The sequence below is a fragment of the Pteropus medius genome, unplaced genomic scaffold (assembly GCF_902729225.1).
Source record: "Pteropus medius unplaced genomic scaffold, Ma_sr-lr_union100, whole genome shotgun sequence".
Lineage (NCBI taxonomy): Eukaryota > Metazoa > Chordata > Mammalia > Chiroptera > Pteropodidae > Pteropus > Pteropus medius.
The window spans coordinates 19,683,665-19,701,809 of NW_024349803.1; the positions used below are offsets into that span (position 1 = coordinate 19,683,665).

General features: G+C 40.7%; 1 protein-coding gene across 1 annotated transcript in view; it reads right to left on the reverse strand.

The window, feature by feature from the left end:
• MAP4 (microtubule associated protein 4) overlaps positions 1 to 17,185 on the reverse strand; it is a 113,605-nt gene extending 96,420 nt beyond the window's left edge. The window contains exon 1 of the mRNA XM_039837623.1: positions 17,034 to 17,185. The gene's annotated coding sequence lies outside the window, so the exon portion shown is untranslated. The remainder of the gene's footprint in view (positions 1 to 17,033) is intronic.
• Between the last annotated feature and the right edge of the window lie 960 nt (positions 17,186 to 18,145).

The following is an 18,145-nucleotide window of genomic DNA, read 5'->3' on the forward strand; positions in this document are numbered from 1 at the left end:
AAAGCACTGGCGTTTTAACTAGAAGGCCCCGGTTTTCAATTAATTAAAGAGATTACCCAATTAGAGAGTCTATTCTAAAACATGTATGATAAATTCCTTAACTGTTCTACACATTTGTTTAACTGGTTGTGCAAGTGTTCTAGAATTCATTTTAATACGTTCATGAATAAATTGCTTCCCGCACTGACAGACTCATTTAAGGTCACTTAATAGTCATTTATGCCTTATAATGTTTAGCTATGCAGTTTATGAACAAAAGGACAGGACACAGTGTTATTCTCCAATCTGGATACTCCAAGGATACAAAAATGAACCCTCGTGAATGAAACTATCTACTGTTAAAAAAAACTTCTCCCGCTATTTATACTATTCATCTTTTACTCATACAGATAAAGTAAGTTAATTTTAAATGGACTCGTTAATAGGAAGCAAGAAAAGAAAGCTGGGTATAGAAGTTTCTATGCTTCGCTGAAGCACTAGTTTAATCTCTCAGCTGGAGCTCTGAGCGAGTCATCCTCCAGGCTTGAGTTCCCTAATCTGTAAAATGAGAATGGTATGTCAAAATGATTCTTGGGCTTGATTACTCTGCAGGCTACTTGCAATTCAGTTTCATCACTTAAGTTAGAAATAAACAAACAAACTTCGTATAGATCCTCGATGTGAATATAAATTCACAGTAGTGAATTAGTGAACTACTTTATCTATCAAGCGCTCTCAATTATAACTGGGTTCAGGTTTATGAAAAGCCTTTTGGCAGAGGGAGAAACTAAAAAACTCGCCATGCACAGCCCTGTTTGAGCAAATCTGACTGCAGTTTAAGAAACTCCACCCCGTTCTGGCTAACACCGAAGGAGTCTCGACACCGCTCTGCCAGAAAATAAGCCCATATTATTTAACCAGGCACCAAGAGAACACAGGGTTTGAGCCTAGCGCCCGATATCTGATCACAGCATGCCTGCAGTGGAGCTGCCTGGTAAGAAGGGTTTGAGAACAGCCACACCAAGGCAAGCGGAACCGACGTGACATGACATGACGATGAAGCACAGAACAGAATTCTGGACTCCTGACTACCCTCTATTAATAGCTGGCTGCTCACAGAGTAAACAAGAATACATGATGAGGTCACAAGCGCTCCCTCTGTTGTATGGTTTACCTGAGATCGCAAACTCTGGAGTTAATTACGGAACTAAAAATATTTTCTGGGTCTACGGAGATTCAATAGTGTTCGTACCTAATTTAAATACACAGAAGCCTGGGCGACTTTTTGAGCTCCCAGAAGTCCTCTTGAAATTTTCAGGTCAGTCTTATCCACAGCCACTCAGGAGCTGTGCTCATTCTGTCTGAGGAGAATCAGCCACTTAGTTCGCAAATGGCCCGCTGCCGCCTCTGCCTCCCCCATCCACCTATTCCCATCCCCGACACGCTGCTTGGCAGCTAAAATGGAAGAAAGTAACTCATGAGAAGGGAGAACAGAAGCCTAATTTCACTCAACACACTCAGTCACTGTTCGTAATCACGGTCATATCTTTATTTTACTGTCGCGTGAGCCAAACTTCTACCAAAATTCATTTGCAATAGCCAGCGTTCTTTTCTAAAAAGTAGAGAATCCTATTTCACAATTTAAAAGGGGGTAGGGGTTGCACACACCCCCTAGGACCGCCTCAGTGTGAATTTATTTCTTATCGAGTAGCTTTCTTCCTAACCCCAGAGACAAATTCCACTGAAAGTTTCTGAGTTTTGGGCTGTTGTATGAAAAAGGAGAAAAGTGATTTAGCAACATGGAACATTTCGGGGAACTAGGCCCATCCGGGTAAGGTACCAAGTTGGGAGAGGGTATTTGGGACGAGCAGCCCAGGAGGGAACAGAAAAGGAGGTCTATCACAACGCCAAGGGCAAGCTTGACATCTTTCAAAATGCGACCTCCTGACACTTTTGGAAGAAAGGTAGAAACTCTCTTCTCAATTACCAGGACTAGTTTAGAAACAAAATGGTCATTTGATAACACTGTTGTCTAAGGGAAATGCATTCTGAGTTCCAAATAACCAATTTAATAATGAAACGTTTACTAACGATTCTTAAAGGTAGGAGACCGATCATAATGCTCACTTAAATTTTTCTCTGTGATAAATATTATATCCTGGTTTTTTCGGGGCGGCGGGTAGAGGGGTGCGTTGCAAACAAGACATAGAACTGTAAGATATGTGGGCTAATACTGTCTTCTATGCTTCTTTTTGCAAGACTGATTTAAAAGACAGAATTCCAAGGCCAACGCCAAGCCGCTGCAGCAGAACATTTGGCCACGCTGTGGCCAAAATGCAGGGCTTGCTTCTCAGGCTTGGATAAAACCAACATCTCAGCCAGGCCCAAAGACCGTTTAGGATCTGACATGCTTAGAGGGGTAGCCTGCATCATAAAGATTTCATATTCAACATGAGACTTTTCTTGTCTGCCTAGCAAGCTTGCAGGTACTAAATGAGGACTTCATTCCTCAGATTTGCTTAATTTCTTTCTGAGGCCTATTGCACACATCAAGCTGAACCTTGTTTGTCTGGTGGCTGTGCTCTGCTTTCGATTTTTTTAACTAGAAAACCTTGATTTATACTTCCAATCAAAATGGTATTTCATGCGAAATAAACCAAATCTTTACTACGGCCCTCCAGGGGAACCAGCTACCATGTTATACGGCTCGCAGGCACATGCGATTCCCCAGGCTGCTCTGAATTTCTCCTGCTCCTCCCCAGAACCAGACAGGCAAATGGCAACGGACAATTCAGCAATATCTTGACTATGCAGAGCAATAACCTCCAAAGCCCCTGAGGAATATATTAACTCCCACCCCCAGGTGTCTCCCTCCACACTTCAAGGACAACAGCTGTACTATTACAGACTGATGGAATTTCCAGGCTCGGCAGGGTTCTGTTCCTACCCACCATTTGTCCTGTTCGTCACAGGATAAGTAACAGGACAGAGCCCTTGATTAACGAGAATAGCTGAGGCCATCACCCAGCTGACACATTTTACCTCCACGTCGTCCCCTAGACAAAGTTCCTTTCCCACTGCTATTTTAGGGAGACCTGTTCTCTCAATATGCAAACGCTGCATGCACAGGCACACACATACACACACACACACACACACGAACACTCACAGCGGGCTGAAAGCCTAGCTGGCTTACTTACGAGAACCATCCAGGCAGCTTGTGTTCAGTCCTGACTGAATACTCTTTATAACTCTACACAGGCACCTGCCTGTCACATTTATGTCCAAGAGAATTTAAATCTATTTCCCCAAGAAGAATAATCCACACTAGATACCTCCCACTGCCAGCCATGTGATACAGACAGCACGTCTGCTGAAGTCTGGTGACGTGGGCCAAAACCAAAGCCGACAGTGACACAGCACTCGCATTTTCTGCCACGGCCGTCCTGAAGAGTGAATCTTCGATTTTAGCTCAGTGGAAACTGAGAGTGAATTTTAAGATGATTCTCGATAATACATAATGCCACCAAATTTTGAAAAAGAGAAAGTACTTTTTTAAAACTTTACTATTCATCCCATGTATTCTTCCTCAGTCTAAGTAAGACAAAAAAAATTCAGTTTCCTTACACCAATCCAAAAATTATTTCTAACTACTTAACATCTCTGACGCTCCTTTAAAATCGCCAGTTCAAATGACCTAGAACCCAACTCCCTCAGTTTAAGAGATGACAAAGAAAAGGGAACCAGAGTAAACAAGACACTCATAAATGAAGCGGGGACTGAGGAGCAGCCTAAGGGGAGGGCCAGGGAACACCAGAAACAGAAGCAGGGCGTGACGAAACTGGCAAAATCTTAGAATTGTATAGTTTCTGCCTTTATCTGACACAACATCACTAAACTTCAAAATTGATTTTTTTTTTTTTTGCCCTGACTTATCTTCTTAAAGGATGAAGGCAATTGGGAAGAGTTCTAACACCAAGAAAATAGTCCAGTTGATTTAAAAGGACCCCAATACCTATTTTAAAAAAAACAAAACTCCTTAGTGTGATACCAAGGCCACACAATCCTGTCACCTACCACAACCATCGGCAGCTTTCCATGTAGGACCTCCCTATATTTTAGTCTTATGGGACCAGCTGCCATTTTAAAAGCATATCACTGACATTATCGCTGTATACCCTTTGCAGGGGCTCAGATCAAGCCGCCCCAGGATGTGCCTCAGTATGCGGATTATTGTGAGCTAAAATCAACCAAAATCCTATGGGCTCAAGGCAAACTTCTGCTCCCCTCCTTAACTATCTAGAAGAATTTAAATTAGGAGCCTGACCCCTGCTGTGGCAGGGCAAACCACTAATCACTGAACGTATGTGTGTGCGCGTGTGCGTGTGTGCGCGTGTGCGCGTGTGCGTGCGCTGTCCCTGCAGTGACCTTCTGAAGCCCCAAGGGGCCGAACCTCGTCCCCAGCTGAGTGTCTCATGCATCCGTTTTCCCTGTCTCTGACGCTCTCACATATGTGGGGTTCCCATATATATGTGTGTAATCTGGCCATATTCTCGTGTTAATCAGACTCATGTCTACTTGATTAGAACAGCCGGAAGAACCTTGAGGGGAGAGGGACGTTTCCTCCCCAATACCTTGCTGATGTCACTCTCCACAAGTGAAATTCTCTTCACTCACTCCTTGTCGAAGTCTCGAAATCAAGGCCCACACCCTATCACCTTTCCTGATTCCTTTTAGAATCTGCTCTCCTGGTGCCATTCAGAACCAACATATCATCAGTACTTCTACTAGTACAGGCTAATCTGTGCTGTCGTCAGCTGCATATACCGGCAGGTCCTGTAAACTACTAGGTCTCAAAGGTCAAGGGCCATGTCTAAAATATGTATATCTTCTCTTACTATATTTATTACTTTACACAGACGATGAGCCAAAACGACAAAAGCCAACAAAACGACCGGTTTTAAAACATTACGATGGAAGTTAATTAATAAAAAGCATATCTACTCTGAAATGAATCAGAGATGCCGAAACTACAAAAACTCTTCGGAAATGGAAAAAGAGTAGATTCAAGGCTTGAAGGGTCATCACTAATTAAAACATTCACCTCATTTCTTCTACTTTCCAAACATGCCTTACACCAGAGCAATCATGGAGAGAAAGCCAACAGGGAGTAGCCATCCAAGCCAGCTCCCCATGCTGGTCATCTTATCATTATTAGGCAGAGCAATAAAAATAGCTCCCTGCTTTTAGTAAAGCATAACAACATGATGCAATGCAGCAGAAACAAATTGGTTTTTATTCCAGAGATCAGCTAGCACTGTATAAACATCACTGTATAAATATTAAAACTTATAATTATTCAAATGTTTAGTCTCTATAGCAGTGACTCACATGTCTGTCCAGGAGTAACAAAGTATGTTATGCTAAGATTATGTAGTGCTGGAGAAAACAGATGAAGGGAAGAGTATTCACGCTTGATCGACTCTTAGCTTTTGAGAACTGTATTATTTAAGAAAACACAAATCAAGTAAAATGCGTCTCTCTCTAAAGTTCAGGGCCACAGTATACCCTATTTTATTGCATATCAGTGAAAGTAAAGGAAAATGGAAGCTAGAACTGAGATAGACTTGTGTGCTCATAATTCTAGAATTATTCATTTACAATGTGTCTCTTCCAGAGCCCCCCTTGGACTCTGAGTTCCCAAATGACAAGGACATATTCTTTTTTACCTTTTATCCTGGGCACCTAGTATAACAGTGATATCTCATAGGTACTCATTAAATGCACATGCATCCTGCTGGCTGTGCTGTTTTATATCATGACACCAGCCTTCTCTTGTTGGGGTTGACATTTACCCAGCTACGAGGACTCTCTGGGTCTTCCACTGTTGGTCTTAGGACAGAATCAGCACTGGGTACAATAGCTCAGCTCTTATGAGCAGGAAAGAGGAAGGCGCGACCTCTACAGCAGTCTTAGTAGGCATTTTGTAGAATGACCTTAGTGGCAATAAATGCCTTACCTTTAACATAAAAGTACCAGACAGATGCTTTCAAATGGAGAAGGGGAAAAAAAGCCTAGAAGTAAAAATACTATTAAGTGAAAACTGAACAAGCAAAATGAAAAGTCAAAGGAATCTTCCAAGTAATTATTAACATAACTTTTAACATTGTACCTGAAAGAGAGGTAAATGTCTACTCTACGTTAAATGTGAAAAGCCACTGGAACCGAATCATTTGGAAACAGAATTGGGTCATTTCAGTTTAAGAGCTGATTCTGAACGGCACCCACGATTGAGAGCTACTGAATCCATCACCGACCTACCTAATAATTAGAGATAAGTTCTCTGAAATGAAACAAAACAAGATTTGTAAAACTTAACACTAGAAAGAGATCGAGTTCTCCCTTGTCAGGCGAGCAGGTGTTTTCCATCCAGTTCACTGGAAGCAGAGCCTGAGACAGGGATTCTTACACGGGTGATCTACTGATCTGCCGAGTGAGTGCCCTCAGGAGAAACCTTGAAAAGGGAAGGGAAGCAAAACTGTGGTTGTGGCTGAGATCAAGCCACCACCTCCTCTCAGGGAACCTATGAAACACGGCCACACTGCGAAGTCAGTGCCACCATGAGGTCTGCGGGCCAGGTTTTTGTGACCCTCCTCGGGCAGTCATTGGCTAAGGACCATGTGTAGGGGAGAAGTTACTTCCCAGGCATCCCTGGGGGAGGTGGCTCCTATCTGCTGCTGCCCTTGACAGGAAACACTCACAGCAGCGTGGGGGTTACGAAAGCGGGGATGTGCACTGGCTGGTAAAGGGGATCCAGACGGGCCACCAGCAGATCTACTACAAAAGGGCCACACTAGATGGTGTAAGTGTCTAAATATCAAACAAAATAGAATGAGCAAAAAATATATATATGTATACACACACACACACACAGACACACAGAACCACTACATACGGATATTTAATTTATGACAGATGTGACACTGCAGAACAGGAGAGAAAGAACTGTCTTTTCAATAAATGGCGCTGTGTCAACTGGGTATCCGGTTATTGGAGGAAATATATCTCGAGCTCTACTTCACACTGTAATCAATTCCAGGTGAATGGCAGGCCTAAATGTGAAAAATAAAACAATAAAGCTTCTAGAAGACAATCTGGAGAATATCTTCATGATTGTGGATAGACAAAGACTTCTTAAACATGTCACACATGTCACTAATCATAAAGGGTTAAAAATGATAAACTGGACTACATGAAAGGTAAGAATTTATGTCCATCCAAATATACCATTGAAGAAAAAAAAGCAAACCATGAAGTTGATATAGAAGAAAGAACTCGTATGTGGGATATAAAAGAACTCCTACAAACCAAAACAACAGCCACCTCTTATAGGAGACCATCCAAAGAGCCAATAAGCATATGCAAAGTGCTCAATTTTACTAATCATTAGGGAAAGAAAAATTAAAACTGCATCAAGATCCAATAAATACCAGCCAGAATTGCTAAAATGAAAGACAGACAAGTGTTAGGAAGAATAAGCAACTGGACTGCTCGTGCACGGCTATAAATCGATACGATCATTTTAGACGACAGTATGTCATTATTTGTAAGGTAGAATTCGTACTTATCTTTAGACCCAGGCTTTCCATTTCTAAGTACCTTAGATAAACTCTCGCATCCATGTACAAGAATGTCAAGAGCAGCATTATTCATAATAACAAGAATCTAAAAACAACCCAAATGCACATCAACCAAGAATATTTTATATTAATGTAATGAAATCAATACAGCATTGAAAATGAATTAACTACACATATACAAATCGACGTGGACGAATTTCAAGAACATAGTGTTAAAGGAGACATACATTTATACTCAAACTATTAAACACAAGGAAAGGCACAAAATTCAGACAGTGATACACTCTGGGGGGGAAATTCAATAGGAAAGGGACAAACAAGGGTTCTTAGCAAAGTCCAAATTTGTATGCTGAGTGGTGGACTCATGGATATTTATCTTTTTTCTATTCTTTAAATTCTGCATATATATTTTCATACAAAAGGGTACATGTAACATCACGGCAAGGGGCGGCGGGGACACAGGGCTGATGGAGGGAGCGGACACAGGGACAGGAGAGGGAAACAAAGGAAAACGAAAGGAAAATGCCCCACGCAGTTCCTACACACGCTGTAAGAAACGGATGGTCTTCTCATTTCTAACAGCAACGCCGAATGCTAGAAAGCCATGGAGCGATTCCTTTTAAAACTGAAATTCTGAACTTAGAGTTTTATACCCAATCCATTTATCAAGCGAGGACCAAAGTAATAAATTCGAAGTTTATTTTCCAGACACCTTTTCTGAAAACAAACTTTCAGCGCAGACTCCAGGAAAATGACACATGAACACAGCATCCTAGGGAAAACCCCAGTACCCAAGTAATAATACAATTAACCTATAAGAGAAATGAAAAACCCCAAGATGATGGTAATGCGTTAGATCTAGAAACAGTTCTGTCCAAAACTAACCTTTCCACAAACAGCTGATGATCTTATATATGTGGTACAGATGGCATATATTTTTCTGCCAGCAAGAAAAATGGGTAATTAAAAGTAGCGGGGTGGGGGGGAAGGGGTACTAGAGGCGAACTACACAAGAAAATACTGATTCAAATACAATGCAAACTGAACTGTGACAGTATTTTGAGGTAATTATTTTAAGAAAAGAATGTACTTAATACTTAGGCTTGGAACATTCTCATCAGAGTTACTAACACAGGATGGACCATGAGGAATCATGTTTTGTGCTCAGGTACAAAAGGTTATACAGAATGTATCACAGAAAGAAAAGGGAGGAAAGGGGGGAAAGGGGAGCCAACTCGAAAACGGCAGCTGAAATCAAAGCTGAAAGGCTTTTGCTGACTCTCCAAGTTTAATCTAGAGTGGGCAGAAGGCGGAGAACTTTGCCTCCCCACTGGAATGTGCTTCTCTTCTGGTCTGCAAGCCTGCATGTGCTGACCTTTGAAAGATAGCACAAGGTCTGCCTGTTCTCCCTCTGCGGGTGGGCTAACGGACTGAACATGGGTATGGGTGGACAGGGACTTGACTCGGGGCCTCTGATGTCGCCCTGTGTTCAGTATTCTACTGTATTTCTTGTACAAGCCCTGAGAGATTTTTGCCATAAATGCATTTCTAATCCTTCGAAAATAAGCAAGGCATAATGAGATCAAAGAAGTTTAAATCACAAATGAAATTACAGAAGAAAATAACATGACATAACCATCTGGGGGGCGGGGGGGACTCCTAAAAATAGCAAACACCAAAGAGTTTAGAAACTAAAACTACAAAGACTTCTGAACTAAATTTCTTCCAAAATTCTTTGAAGAAAATGCTGAGTAATCAAAGGTACAAAATGTAACACGTGACAGGAGAAAGATCTGGGTTGTGATTACAGAATCGAGGACTGTAACACTAGATGGGAGTGTGGCAGGGACGTGCTCAACGCTCACCAGCCCCACTTCCTCTTCCTGGGTGCTCAGACACTTCCTACCTCTCCGCAGCCACAGCTTGAGACCATATGACTGGGTTTTGTCAATGGAACGCGATTTGAATACGCTGCACCAAACATTTAACAAGCTCCTCCCTGCCGGTGCTCTTTGCTCTCAACCAAATAAGTAAAAAGGATGCAGCGGAAGACTCCAAGACACCAGATGGAAGGAACTGGAATTCTTCAATCATCACATGAAGCAAGAAATAAACCTTAATTGTGTGAAGTCATCGAAACGCTAGATATGTTAAAGCAGACAGCATTAATTGCCCAACTAATACAAGGATCTTACATCTTCATTTTACAAATAAACTGATGAATAAAGAGACTTTCTAAAACTCACACTAGTTCGTAGAAGAACCAGGGTTTGTTTTTTTTTTGTTACAAGACCACAAAAAGGTTGCAAGACAGTTTCTTGTATATACATGAGGGACCTTAAATTTCTACAAAAATGCTTATGAAAATTTCACAGGCGTCCATCTCAAAGGCTATAACTGACACTGGTTCTCACATTCTGACTTGTTTCGGTAACAACATATGGCTGAAATTATTACAAATTTTATAAATCACAACAAATTATGTAAAACTTATATAACTTGTTACTCTATTACCCTCCTTATTTTCTAAGGAGTATATTTAAAGTATTATACGCTATGTAAGGATATCACGTGAAAATGGTATTTGTGATCATTTCTATGAAAAGTACCATGAGCATTAGGCCCGTGGTCAAATGCATAGCTTCTGATTATGTCTTTATTTCTATAAGAGAAGTAAAAAAAAGTTAAAATAAAAAATAAGTTTAAAAAAAAACCCAAGCTTTTGACAATAACTCAAGCCAGATTTAAAGTAATTCATCACTGGCAGACCATCTGGCCTCTGTGCTTCTATCATAGCTGGATATAATATCTTGAGCAAGTCACCCCCCCTTGATTTATTAAAAAAAAAAAGAATTATCCACATAGTCTTTTTTAAACCTACTATTTTGACTATGATTTGACTGTTCGCGTTAACAAAATGTACTGGATATTTATTAGTTGGAACCACATAAAATTATTGCTATTTGACTGTTTTGGACCTATAAAAACTGCATTTTTGTACAGCTTGATCTAACACTAAGTGTCACACATTATATTTAAAAAGCACTAATTTTTTACGCATGTATATACATTTACACACTTTTTTAGAAAAACTAGTAAGCGGATTTAGGGGCCCCCTAAACTGTTGTCATTAGCACTGAAGAGCAAAGTCAGTACGTCCGAAGAGAAAACCCTGTTATTTGTCCTCTTCTGAGTATGTACAGCTAAGTGCCACTTCCAAAGAAACTACACAATGTCAGTTAATACATGGGATCAGAATATTAAACTCAAATGTTTGGACCAAAATTGCTGCAGCTACTGTGTAAACATAAAACCTACCAGTCTAGTATTCCATCAGTTGAGACTTCTACTTAAAGATTTAGGATTAAGTTTGCTTTGTCAGACTCACAGAGGACTGAATTACTTGTAAACAGTTAGCTGTTTCCATGGAAGACTAAATCACGAATGCTCATGTTACACTGCAATCAAATACAAAAGTTTCTCTAAAAACTGTCAAGCCATACAAAACAGGAATTGAGACTGGTCTTCGGGACGGAGGTATGTTTCTGACCAAACCGCCCTACACAAGACAATTCATTCCAAAGATAATGCCAAGAACCAAATGAACGTACGAAAATGCTACAGCTGATCTTAAGTATGTCAAGTGATTATAGTTAACATGTATTCTTAAAGTACATGACAAATTTATTTCCCGTCTTTCTATTTTTCTGAAAGAATCTTAATCTTCCTATAAAACCACTTTCTTGATAAAAAGCAGTCTGAAATCAAAGGAGAAGAACAGTCTTGTCTTTTCTTATAAACAAAATTCCAAAATAATTTTTCAGATCTCAGTTTTGCTGTTACAGTAATTCATATAAGTCATCCTGCGATCTTACGCAGTTGATTTTAAGCAATAAACACCAAATACATCATTATTGCCATATACACCTGCCACCAACTGATAAACTTAAACTAAAACCAAGGAAACAAATCAAACTATAAAAATGATAATATAGTCTCCATAATTAAGCAAATACTGCTCACTGTCAGCTTTGCTATTTCTACTTATTATAACTACATCCCAAAACCCCACCTATCAACACACCCATCAATACAGCTTCCATCGAATCAGAATCAATTTATCATTTACCTGAAGAAACAGAAACATAAAAATGCATCACCGATTACCATGTGCACATCTGCCAGACAAGTGACTGGAGGCAGCGAGCATGCCGAGCGTTCAAGAAAGGCAAGAATCCTCTGCAGCTTACGCAAAGCTACATTTGGAGAAAACAAAACAGTCTCCTCTATGACGAAAGCACTGAGACTGGTAATTTCTGGTGTCCTTGAGTCGTGAATGGTCATTGTTTCCCAGCTCAAGTGAAATACATGCATAAAAATACCTAAGTGAGATAAGTCAGATGGAAAAGGACAAGAGCCACACGATTTCACTCATATGTGGGATACAAAACAGAAAGCAACGAACAAACAAACCAAAAAACTCACAGACACAGAGAACAGTATGGCCGTTACCAGAGGGGAAAGGGGGTGGGGGGAGATCGAAAAGGGTAAAGGGGGTCAAGATCAAAGACATGGTTACGGAAGGAGACTTAGCTTTGGGTGATGAGTACACAGTGCACCATACAGATGATGTAGTACAGGATTGTACACCTGAAACTTATATAATCTTATTAACCACTGTCACCCTAATAATGCATGCATAAAAATATAAAATAATAAAGAGTAAGGGGGGGACCTTAAATTATCCAGTTTACTCTCACAGTTTACAACTAGTAAAGTGAGACCCTAAGAGGTTTTCCCTTGCCCAAAGGCAGCCAGCCAATGAGTGGAAAAGCTAAAATCAGAAGCCTATTCCAACTCCCGCCCAGCCCAAAGTTCTCTTCCCAGAATGCGTACTCACTGAACCCACAAGAGAAGCACATGTTTAGAGGTCACGATGCAGCAATCCTAGGTCAAACAGGGCCCTTGGTGCAGCGGCCTGCAGAGTGTTTTGGAGAAACTATGCCTATGTCTCAAAAATCAGAAATTTTTGCATGAAAATTCAGATTGACTTCTTTCAAAAAAGATCAGAGGACTAGCGTGCGATCCCACTCAGCAGTAATGTACTGGAGCTGAGAAGTCACTGCCTTCTGTAGACACCCACTCAGACAGTGCACGCAGCACGATCTTATTCCAAGCCAGCTTCGCTCATTCACCGTCACTGCCAGGATGCCACAAGAGCTGAAGTAAGAGATTCCTGCACTAGAGCTATTGAAATAATCGTCATTTCTAAACAGTTCCCAACGGTAGTGGCATTTTGGCTATGTTTTAGTGGCTGGGTTTAACTAAATCACAAAATCACTAGACAGGAAAGATGGGAGAAAGAGGGAGGAAAAAAGAAAACCCACATACCATGAAACCAGTGGTGATTCCCTTATAGCTTTATCAGAACTTGATTCACATGCCCCAAAGGCCTTACTTGCCTGAGAGGCAATCACCACTGCCTCTTCCTTCAAGGGTTTGTCCGTGATGTGAAAAGCTCAATCAGGACACCTGTGCTTTAAGGAGGGAGCAAGAATGCATACTCGTACTTCCTAACTAGTAATCTCAGCAGTTTAAAACTCTATATGTTAGAGCTACAGAACACTTGCATAATGGCATTTTACAAGATAGTTTAAGATTTGGTATTACATTTCAATACAACTGCAGTAAAAGGAGGTAGATAGAAAAAAGAATGGGAGAAAGAAGTCTGAAACAGAATCAAACCTAATTTTTTCCCCTTAAATATGCATTTCTATTCCTTTCCAATGCAGATATGGTTTAATTCAAATCTTCTGGGGACACTCCAGTAAGCAGGCAGTGAGCACTCGTGTGCCTGGGTCCTGGTTTCTAACACCATTCTCTGACAAAGGAAGCAGGGCCTCCTGGACAAATAGCTAATTCTAGGACCGGAGTAATAAATATACAAGCGAAGCCTGGAGCATCCTGGAACACCAGAAAGTTAGGAGATGATTTTTTTTTTTTTTTAATTTTAATAGGGGCATGTCCAAAGAACAGTGGGCGGCTGACAGAGCTTCCAGTGACCAAGCTGGAACAATGAGAGCAACACAATACAGTACTGGAGTGTAGCCCAAAACATGAAATAAATATTCATGAATCCATACTGATATAAGTAAATGAATGGATAAATGAGTAAAGAAGCATAAATATATCTACCATGACGAATTCCAAAGAATTAATGTACATATTCCATCTACTAGGAGGCAGAACCTGAACCCTAGCTCCTTCGTGGGTACCACACAGCGACCCTCTTCCGAAGAGTAGGCTATGGGAAGGGAGGAACAAGGGAATCTGACAACCGCCACCTAAGCCAGGTGATCGAGGCTAGCAGTAACAGTGGTAAATCAGATCGACAAGTACATATACCCTTGATGTGATGAGAATGGCATTTTACCACTGTAATCTTCCTCTCAAAAACCATAATCCCAGTCTAATCGTAAGAAAAAGATCAGACAAATCTTAGCTGAAGGACATTCTACAAAGTATCAGACAGGGACTCCTCAAAGCTGTCACAGTCGTCGAAAATCAAGTCTGAGAAAACTGTCACAACCAACAAAAGCCTAAGCATGACAATAAAGGTAATGTGGTATCCTGGATGAGATCCTAAAACAGAAAAATGGAATCTGAATAAAGCATGAACTTTAGTTAATAATAACGTATCAAAATTGGTTCATTAATTTTAACGAGCATACCATCTTAACGTAAGATGTTCACAGTAGGGGAAACGGTGTGGCGCATACGGGAGCTGTGTACCATCCTCCCAACTGTTCTGTAACTCTTAATCTGTTTTCTAAAATTTTTTAAATTAATTTTTAAAATCTTTAGATGGACATATTTATGTTTAAAAACGATGCAATAATAATAAGTTGTCTTTTTTATTTCTGAACATGGTCAGATGCACGGTTCTACCGTGGTCAGTCAGCTCTACAGCAGTAATCAAGCACCTGAATAGCCAAGTGCCATCTCAGGATTTTACGTTGTCTAGGCCGGCGGTCCCCAACCTTTTTGGCACCAGGGACCAGTGCTCTAGGAGCATCTAATGCCTGATGATCTGAAGTGGAGCTGAGGCGGTGATGCTAGTGCTCGGGAGGGGCTGCAAATACAGGTGAAGCTTTGCTCGCTCGCCCACCGCTCCCCTCCTGCTATGCGGCCCAGTTCAATGAGCCACGGACCGGAGGATGGGGACCCCTGGTTTAAGCATCAAAAATCATGAACCTGAGCCTACTTACAGAAATTTCTGAAATATAGAACAATACCAACTATTCACAGCATTTCCCTTATTTTCCTCGGTACAGGTCTTCGGAAACAGAGCTAAGGAAAAGGACAGCATACGACACCCTCTTTAACACCCTAGTAACAACCATTATTCACTTCCTACTTAAGTCTGACCCTTGACCTAAAACTGCACTCCCCCACTCCTCCCCGATCTCCCATGCCCTGGAGAGACTCAGTAAGTACCGAAGAAAGTCTGTCCGAAGAAAGTCTGTCCGAGCGAGCGTACCTTCCCAGTCTCTGATCTCTGGAAACGAACCGGCTCTCTGAACTAAAGCTTCATATCTCAAGTCCTACCGCTAGTCCTCCGGAATGCCAACTTATTCATGTTCAGAGAAACAAAACAACTTAGCAAAATGTATCTAATATTTCCAATTAAACCACAAAACTTTTTAAAATCCATCCTAGTTTTATAAGTGAGAAAAGGGCCAAGGCGTTTAACAAAGATACTCGTTCAAGGTCATCCTTGAGTCACAACTAAAACCAGGATTTCCTCTCAGTCCTATATTTCAAAGCAGGAAGCAAGTGAAAGATAAGGGGTATTATAATTCCGACCATTTCCTATAACAGGTTAGAATGCTTTAGTTTTCACAGCGGTCAACAAGGTTAAGCCCAGCCACATCCGCCTATCAGAAATAGCACCAACTAGCTATCCTTTTTTAAAATCGCATGCCCACCTGATACAGATTTCTGTCTCCTATTTAACCATCAATTCTTGCATATGCTACTAGGCACTATCCATGATGTGACAGCTAAAGCCTTGGTTAAAACTCCCAAGTGTACAATTTATTCTGGTATAAACAGAAAAGTGAGTCTATTAGTGTTCCTCCCAGCTGTCCTTAATAATTTTTTTTATTCGGGTGAAATTAACCATTTTCAAGTGTGCAGTTCCGTGACATCCACCTCTCTCTAGTTCCAAGATGTCTCTAATATTTTTAATTAGAGATGCACTAATCCAAACGTAGAAGAGCTACTACTCTTTCAACTAATTCATCACATCTCAATGAAGGCCTAAGCCCAGGTTCCAACCTTAAGTGTATCCTGAGCCCCTTTATCATTCCAATCTCTTTCTACACGTGGCCAGCCAGACTGCGCAGGTATTTTGCCAGGTACCTTTCACCTTCTTCTACATATCAGCAGTATTCTATCACACAGAAAACCCACACTCCTGCCCTGCACAGAACCACAAAGTCAGGCTCATTGTGTGGTTAGCCTACCCGGCAGGCTTTTGTTCCAACAAATACTTTGGACATTGCACACTACTTAGGAAGGAATGATCTCATCCTGCTGACCCAACAGCCAACTTTATCAAAAAGCTTTTTGTTACAAGCTGTGATAACCTAGGAAACCAGATCTATTTTTACAGTTCGGGCGATGAAAAGGAAAAAAAGGGATCATAGGGGAAAAAATAACTCACATATTGACCATTTCTAAAACTCATTTATTCTGCAAGTGAACAGAAAGACTTAATGCCAGTAAAAAATTACTACTGTGACAACTGAAAAAGCAAACTTCATATTCTAGTACCAATATTGAACCTACCTTAGGTGTGACTGGAATGAAAAAACAATGATTTCTCTCTAGCATTACCTCAACTGAGTGCTTATATTACAGATACTAATCACTGTACGTATATCAATCCAATTAATATGTTGAACAATTCTGATATGTAGGTCTCCTATTATTCCCAGATACTTAAATGAGTAGACCGAGGTACTTAAGAGGTTAGATAACCTGCCTAAAGTTACTCAGCCAGTAAAACGGTAGGCCCGGACGTGCTTCCATAGTGTAGCGGTTAGCACGTCTGCTTTACACACAGAAGGTCCTGGGTTCACGCCCCAGTGGGGCCGTGCCGCCCTGAACAAGCCCGATGTCTGATCTTAGAAGCTAAGCAGGGTCGAGCCTGGTTAGTACTTGGATGGGAGACCACCTAGGAAGACCAAGTGCTGTAGGTGTAAAAAATAAGGGATTGTAAGCTGACAAGGTCCTTGCAATCTGTGAGGTCAACCAAGGGTTGCCTCACCTAAAAAAAAAATTTTTTTAATATAATAAAATAAAAAGTAGCCCAACTAGTTCTGATGTAGATGGTAAAACCGTACTTACCAGAAACATGCCTACATAATTGAAGACTTAATCTCAAAAGTGAAACCTTCAACTCTTCTTACATTGAACTACAGGTTTAGTATCCGCAGGAGGCGTCTGCCTTGCAACAAGGTTGGTTTTTAATCTGAAGGCTGTTTGGCCCAACAATCCTTGTACAGACTTCCTGTAACGCAAGCTGGTAAACCATGGAAACCTAACTGTTCCTCTTCACCAGACCTCTTCACACCAAGAAAACAAAAGAATGATAAGAATGAAAGGCATTTTTGTTGCCGAGTCATTTGCTTTATAACTGAAAGGGCTTTTGAAAACCAGTCACGCTGACCATACAAACAGCATATGTAGTCATCGGTCTGGCACTCCTAAGCACAAGTGGCCTAAAAAGCGATCACTAATGGCTCGAAATCTGACCACAAGCTGCTTGAAAGCCAATGCTGAAACAGAGCTCCATAAGAGCACCCTACAGTACAAGCCTCCACTTCTTGTAATTACAAGCCAAGAAGACCCTCGATTCCTAAAAGTTTTAAATCCAACAAAGTCAATGTCAAGAGCACTGAACACTTGCTATGAACAATCCGAAAATGAAATTAAAAAATAATTCCACTTACAAAAGCATCCAATAGAATACTTAGAAATAAACTTAACAAAAGAAATACAAAACTTACATTCTGAAAAATACAAAACATTGGTGAAAGAAAAGATCTTAACAAATGAAAAGACATCCCAAGGTTGTGGGTGGAAAGATTTAACATTCTTAAGATGGTAATACTCCACAAATTCATCTACGGAGTTGATGCAATCCTACCAAAACTCTGGCTAGCTTCCTTGTAGAAACGAGAAGATAGTTCTAAAATTCAAATGGAAATTCAAAGTACCTGGAATAAGCCAAAAAAAAATCCTGAAATTAGAAGAACACACAGTTGGAGGACTCACACTTTGATTTCAAAACAGGCTACAAGCTACAGTAATCAAGACAATATGGTACCAGTATAAGCACAGACATAAAGATCAATGCAACCGAATAGAAAGTTCAAAAATAAATCTTCACATTTACAGTCGATTACTTTTCAACAAAGGTGCCAATACCATTCAAAAGGAAAATAAGTCTTTCGACA